Below are 7,723 nucleotides of genomic sequence, written 5' to 3' on the forward strand. Positions count from 1 at the left end.
ATGTGTCTGAAAGTTGTAAGTCTTCTGGTAGCTGTGCCAAGAGAAATCTCAATCATTCCCAATATTGCAGAATGAGTGTAGGTATATGTAAAGAGATAACTTAGGCACAGGCTAATTATTTCTAACTAAAATTCTAGTTAACATTAGTAATTAAACTAAAGCGCTAATGTGAGTCAAAACTGTCTGTGAGCTTCTCCTGTACTCTACAGTAATTTCTCTACTGTGCGTCAGTAAGATGCGTGGTTATGACACAATCGTTAGCCTATTTTTACAAAAATGTCTACTAGGGAGTCTATAACGTGGGGTACAAGGTAATGGAGCCTTTTACACATTATCGTGTTTCTTTAGAAATAAACAATGGACAAATAGAGTCTTTAAACGCTTCAGACGTAAAGTTATTCACTGTCAAAGTGGCACCAAAATGAATGGCAGTCAATGGAATGCTAACAGGAAGTGATGGCTTGTTAGCATCAAAATGGCACCATAGGAGGTACGCTGATTGGTTCAGAATCGACTTTTATTAAATCGGAATTGGACCACAATGTTTCTGTCACTTCCTGTTCAGCCTGAAGGCAGCTGGAATCTGCTGGAAACTGTCTGACTTGACAGCGGATGTTTGTCAACGCCCCCGGCTGCTCCCACTTGCTCTCGTCCACTTTACAGGTGAGGAGCAGTTCATATGCTTGTTCGAGATGAACTGCGCCTCACTGTTTTGTTTGCCAGATCATGCTCATGTTCTACCGGGAGATTCTGGAGAGCATTATTAGAGATGGAATTACAGCATGGTTTGGCAACTTAACAGTGCAGCTAAAAAGCAGGCTGGTCAGCACACACAAGGCAGCTATGAGGATAATAGGGAGGAAAGAGAACAAGCCCATACAGAGCCTGTATGAGCAAGCAGTCAGAAAACAAGCTGAAAGAATCACCGCAGACTCACTACACCCTCTCTTCCCTGAATATGAACTTCTGCCATCAGGCAGAAGATTCCGTGTGCCAAGATGTAAAACAAACAGACTAAAGTTATCATTTATTCCAACTTCCGTCAAGCTGCTGAACTCCAATAGTAAATCTTAGTCCAGCAGAGCAGGGGTGCAGTAAATACACCAGCCATTTTTGTACTCTGCATTATTACAGTTAATTCTCAGGATGTTGTGCTTTCTGTGCTGTCATGTGTGTCCTTCTTTTGTCTTTTGTGCTTTTGTGTCCTTGTGTCTCAGGACGCTGTGCTGATCTCACTTTTATGTTGATTTTATTTTACTGTATTTAACTTGAGAATGTTTTTATGTTACATATTGTCTGTGTTGTGAAGCAACGGATGTGGCACTGTGTCCAAGACAAATTTCCCCTCAGGGACAATAAAGTGTATTCTATTCTATTCTATAGATCAACTGAGAGGCAGGCGTTTCCCAGCATGCCCTGAGTCCGCCTGGCTCTTGCAGTCGGTGGAGAGCAACTGCGGTGCCTGGCTCTAAAAACTGCGGCCGCTTTGATCTCGTGAGATCATCATTGCCCACGTGTGCATGACGTCAGAGCAAGTCGGGATCAAGTCGGACACAAATCTAACCGGCATGCATTGGGTGGCGATCGCCGGTGATCGATTCTGCGCAGATCTGGCTCATCTCGAACAAGCCTATTCTCGAACAAGCCTAACACATGGATGTATTAAGAGAACTGGATACAGTGTTCAGCGGGAAGCCCCGTACGTTCCAATGAGAGTGCTCAAAAGCACATAAAGCAAACATGGAGCTCGGATCTTCCGCATTGTTGGCCCATGACGTCACGATGGACACGTGCACTAGCAACAATTTGTTTGTGTTGTCTTAGCAACCGGTAACAAGATGCTCGTTCATGAGCTTCTAAAAAAAACACAAAAAAATCAGTGGTCTGCAACATTAAAACCTGCCAGTTTACAGCACTGCGATTGGACGAGACCAATGAACGAGATGGGTATCATTAACTCTTCTGTGCTTCTGTCAGCTTAGTTTGGCGCAGCTCCGTGCGGCCTTCATGGAAACGGGACGTCAGAGCATCGTTTTAAATGAGCTCTGTACTACGTGAAGCTGCGTTTAGATAAAAAAAAAAAAGCAATCGCCGCGACGTCCTGTTATATTCTTTAAAGGGGTGATAGAATGATTATATAGGGTATTTCACACTGTTCCTTATGGTCTCCTAATGGGGTATGTAACATTGGTTGGGCTGAAAATGGCCTGGTTGATATTTTATGGGCCCTTATGCATCCCTGTGTTTTGGCCCTATTTGTAACAAGAACTTTTCTTCCAAATATGGTATGCTCATGAATATTTAGATGAGCTGCGCGCTAATTGGTTGAGCGAATTGTCATACACACACATTAGAGACGCGCGCTGATTGGTTGAGCGAATCCCCAATACACACACATTAGAGACGCGACAGAATCTCATATTACAGACACTGCAATGTTTCGTTACCAAATTCACTTGTGAGACTTTTGTTTTACGAAAATTGATGGCTAATTGCAAATTTGGTAAGACGTGTCGGACTTTAGGAGCTCCACACAGTCTGACGAGAAAGCGGCAGCCTGCTGGGCTCCATACCCAGGGCAAAGTCACCCTTTGTGGATACTGCACTACCGGGGCTCCGCGGCCGGCTGCCAGCATAACTATAATATATTTACGGTTTGACTTTCGTCACACCACTTATATAACATCTGCCCCAATGTCTTATAAAGCTAACCGTTGTGTCCGATTTGATTTTAAGGCATTTTTATGAACGCGAGGCGTCTTGTTAGGACGAGCAGCTAGCTAGCTAGCTATATGTCCCATTCAATACAATGGGAAACGATTGCAGCTAGCTAGCTACACTTTCGGCATAACTATAGTATTGAGAATGAGGACATACGTCACGATTTGGGAGGTGTCTGAGACCGTCCACCATTTTGGGATCCTACGCTATCGGTTGCCAGGGGCAACAGTGTCAACAGTGCCATCACCAATCTCCACCAGACTCCATGTAAGGATCAGTACTTTTATCATCGTAAAACACACTTCATTCAAAGTGGACAGAAAGGAAATAAAACTATCAAAAGCTGTCTTGATTAATCTTTCCACTGTTCCAACAATCACCACTCTGGTTTGGTTGAAATAAACCCTTAATTCAATAAACCGCCCCCGTTGAGGTTGAGAAACACTGGTCTATGTGAAAAGTCTTTCTCGGCCATGGGGTGCAGTACCACCCCTATCCGCTAAGCCCATGGTGGCTTTAGACATAGCGCTCTTCCTGGGGGCTTGGCCTAACATCCATGGGGCTTGTCGGTACCATTGACATATATAAAAGGTCGGTAAACGATGGTACTGGGGGTAGAACTTTGAGACGGGTATGGCTGCAGCCTGGAGCGTCCCGATGCCGTCCCGTCTCATGCCGTCCCGTCTCATGCCATGGCTTTCCAACGATAAGTTCAGAGGTTCAAAAATACTAAATCGCGAATTATTTTCCAGATTTCCAGATGGAGTCACCAGAGTCACGGGTAAGTTCGTGACCACGTTTGTTGCAATCAATTGAAAACGTTTAAACTGTTAAAGTAGCAATTTTAGCCATGCATAGTTTGCTGATTTATGGATGTTATTGTTGTGTCCCTGATGTTAACGTACATTTGATGAAACCTGCATCAGCGTTGGTTGACATTTGTTAGCGAATGTTAGCTAACGTTACCTAGAGCAATTTATGGTTGCAGACTCTGATGGTTTCTTTCTGTGATTGTCCTTAAGGTACACATCAGTGTCTTTAAAACAAATAACACACCGCAGGTGACATGATGCATGGTGTGCTGTACCGACCATCATTGCCCCCTTTGCCCCACTTCAATATACAAGCCCCGGTGTAATAAATAAAATAAAACGGAAATTATTGATTCAAAAAAAAAAAATTTGTTAATTTAAACATTTTAATTTGACTGACATTGACATTTTTTACATTGTCTTTTGTGACTGTGACTATCCTTTTAAGTCAGTGATATTGAGCCGGTCCCTGAGGATTTCACAGGGGAAGTGAACGTTGAAGATTTCTGGGATTCTGTGTCACTAGAGATGATTGCCAGAGGGCTTACATCAAGTAAGTGTAATTTTTAGGTTTCTATTTAGGATTCAGTAAAAAAAAGAGTATTAAAATCAGATATAAGTAATGTGTCTTTCCAACATTTCATTCTGATTAACAGGTAACCGGAAGAATCCTTTTACTGTCCATCCCAGCTATCATTTTTGGGCACCTTGGATTGGGCAAGACACACGAAGGTCCAACACTGTGCTAAACACAGAGTTTTTAAAAGCTCAAGGTCCAAGAAACTCAGCAGAGGCAGATGACATCAATATTACTGAAGACAGACTCTCAAATGAATTAATGAAATTAAAGGTATCCTCCACATAGTTTGTATCGCCCTTTATTTGGTTCTTTTCACAAAGGACTCTCATGGAATCTTTGTCTGTTATAGGCCTACAAACTGCAGGACAGTTGTATGGAAGCAACGTGTCTTTTTGATGCAGGTGAATAGATTGAAGTCACAACAATAGGCCTAAATGTTAGTGGGGATAATATAACACATTGTCAACCCACGTTTACTGTATTTATTCTTTCCCTTGACCTACACAGGTGGACGGTGACGCGTACACTCTGTAAGGAATGTGGTGTCGACTCTTGTGGTTCTAAGATAGATCTAATTCTCGCCTCAGAACTGAAATGCAAAATAGACAGGCCTACGACAAAAGTGTTTAAGATTGCGGGAGCATCAGGTGACGCTTTACATTTTTCTGGCTTTGTCGGTTTTATGTATTCCTGTAAATAAATATTAACTTTACATTTATATACTTCTTATTCCTAATGGTTTAATCCTTTACTATTCATCCAGGTGGTTTGGCTGCCATCATATGTCCCTGCGCGGTTTTTTTGTACAGCTTGAAGTTTAACATCAGAGCAGAAGGCCCTAGAGACTTTGCAGATATGCTTCTGTCGTGGAAACATATGCCCAATATATCAGTCTATGACTTTGCACGAGGTCTTGTAAACCACACCAATGTGAGAGTGCCAGAAAATCCACCATTCCAGCCAAATGAAGGCCGTCTTGCTCCTCCAACCCCTGAGAACATACAGGCTGCCAAGGACCGAACACTGAAGATCCACCTTTCGTGGCTTTTGGAGCCAAACACTGAAAACTTTGAAGATGAAAGTCATCAGGTTACCAAATCCTCTCAACATTATGTCTTGTGTGACAAGCTACATGAAGGTAACAGCAAGGATGAGAAGGACATGCTCAGGAGAATTGAACTTGTACCGGAGATTGCAGGTCAGCCCAACAGCCAAGTGGCTGAACAGTTCTTCGCAAATATGCGGAAGAACAATTATTTCATTAACAATATGTCGCCTTCAGCTCACATTTTTCTGGTGCGAAACATTGTTCATCACCACAATGAAAAAAAAGAGAGACAAACCATTGAGAAGATGAAAAGAAATGTGAGGAATGTCAGTATCACACTGGACACACTTGGGAAGGCAGTGGCTCAACTTAGTTGAATTTCAATGATATATGTGCCATCAGCAAAAGGATGTGTATGCAGTGGATTGCTACGTGGTACCAACATGGCTACCACCACATTGTCCGGATACCTCGTCTTTCCCCATAATTTATTATTATTATTATTATTATTATTATTATTATTATTATTATTATTATTATTATTATTATTGTTATTGTTATTATTTATATATATAATTTTTTTTAAATAGTTATATTGTTTAAAAAAATAAAGGTTCAGATCTGTTCTGCTTTTCTATTTCTTCGTGATATGTCTTTCAGAATGATTTGGCAAACAAGGATTTTGTCCTCATACCTATTTGGAAACCAGGACGCTACATGCTCTGTGTGCATCTGCAGCTTTATTATTACCATTACTTTTGCACTGATTTACTATTATAATCTACTTTCTTCTTTGTAGAAACCTTTTTATCTTTAACTTGAGAAATTATATTACATTCGTTTATGTTAATATTCCTAAAAATATATGTGTACAGGTTTTGAAGCTGACAGAGAGACACATTCTTCTCCTAGACTCCTTATTCCATAAACATCTGAAAGCCTCAGTTGGCTTTGGCAATCAATGTTACATTCAGATTTGCAGGTTTCAACTCATTAAGTTCAGACGTTCAATCCATCTGTTTTGAATTTAACCCTTGTGTTGTCTTTTCATTTTCAGCGGTTGTTTCTACGGCCCATATTTTCTGATATAAAACAAAAATTAAACGGGTCAATTTGACCCGAAGTCAACACAAGGGTTAAAGTTGTTAAAGTTATTCTAGGTGCTTTTGGTCTGTTCCTGACCACATAAAGTTGTTCAATAACATATTTAGTTAGATCTGTTTTAGGAATTTTGGAAAATAAAATGCTGATTAATACTTTAATTGCAGCAATCTTGCGCAGAGGATTAAACCAGGAGAATGGACTGTGATCTACAGCAAGGACATCAAAGTAAATGGGTTTCTACGTATTTTATTGTTTATTTTCCATGAATGAGCTGTGCTGAATGTTGTACACTGTCTTACTGTATTTCTGATGTTCAGGGTCTCCCAAGCCAGGAAGATGGCAATGCCTGTGGGATCTTCATGTTAATGGTATTGTGTGTTGTCCTCAAATGTCACTTAATGGTGTTAAATATAATTTACCTGACAACATATTAGCTGTGGATCTGTTATTTTATTTAAATACCAGGGGAATATAGCTTAGTGTGTTTTTCCAAGACTAGTACAGACCAATACGTTTTCTTTTTTATTACAGTATGCTCTTTACATTGTGCTGGGGGCAGATTTTGACTTCACAACTGTAAGTGCCCATAAAATCTACAGACATATTACAGTACTGTTTTTGTAGAACATGACTTCATTGTTTAAAATTTTGTATTTCTAGGGTGACATGGACAAAATCAGGACATGGTGGTGCCTGTTGCTCCTGTCTGGTCATTCAGTTGTCAGGTGTGTCTGATTTCATTATCACATGTACAACTGTAACATAAAAATGTATAACAAAGCCAAAATTATACATATAGATGTAATTACTATTCTTCTTAATCTCTAACATGTAATTTAAGAAAATCTGTCTGTTTTAAAGGTTCGCACAGAAAAGGAAATATGAAGATCAATTCGTAAGAATCACATTTTGACAGTTGTTGATGATGTTGTGACCTGCATGCTAAGGATTACTTATTATATGATTTGATGTATTTTGGATCCAAACCTCCGACTTCATATGCATACTTTTTACTGACTTTTAAATATTTTTAAGTATGTATTTGCACCCTGTGACAATTAAATAATTGTTGTCTGTGTACAGATAATAGCAGATAAGGATAAGGAGGAGGCAAAGAGGCCCAGGATAATCCCTCCTCAACAGTTGGTTAGTGTGAATGAAGTAAACTTGATGCCTTGTATACATACCTACTGTCAAAAAACTACAAACTGTCTGCATAATGAATTCTCAAAATAAGTGTTAAATGTGTTCATTCAGGAACCTGTTGACCTGACCAAGGAGGGGATTCTGGAGGTCATCAATGTTTCTGAACTTATAATAAAATAAACATGTTACACTCTTTCCAAGACTGCTTTTTATTTTTATATTCTATATATTATTATTATTATTAATATTTTATTCATTAGCATGATAGTCTGCATTTATCTTACTGTTTACTTAAACACCAAATATATTTTT

General features: G+C 39.7%; 1 long non-coding RNA gene across 2 annotated transcripts; it reads left to right on the forward strand.

Annotated features, from left to right (window-relative positions):
- The first annotated feature begins 5,754 nt into the window (after positions 1-5,754).
- On the forward strand, positions 5,755-7,606 carry LOC120556471. Of its 2 annotated transcripts, XR_005638866.1 has the most exons (7): positions 5,755-6,490; positions 6,583-6,633; positions 6,797-6,841; positions 6,926-6,990; positions 7,127-7,160; positions 7,349-7,411; positions 7,523-7,606. It is a non-coding gene; the product is annotated as an uncharacterized LOC120556471 (long non-coding RNA). The 2 variants fall into 2 exon arrangements; XR_005638865.1 differs by having other exon boundaries at positions 7,349-7,606.
- The last annotated feature ends 117 nt before the right edge of the window (positions 7,607-7,723 follow it).

Source organism: Perca fluviatilis, chromosome 3, assembly GCF_010015445.1.
Source record: "Perca fluviatilis chromosome 3, GENO_Pfluv_1.0, whole genome shotgun sequence".
Lineage (NCBI taxonomy): Eukaryota > Metazoa > Chordata > Actinopteri > Perciformes > Percidae > Perca > Perca fluviatilis.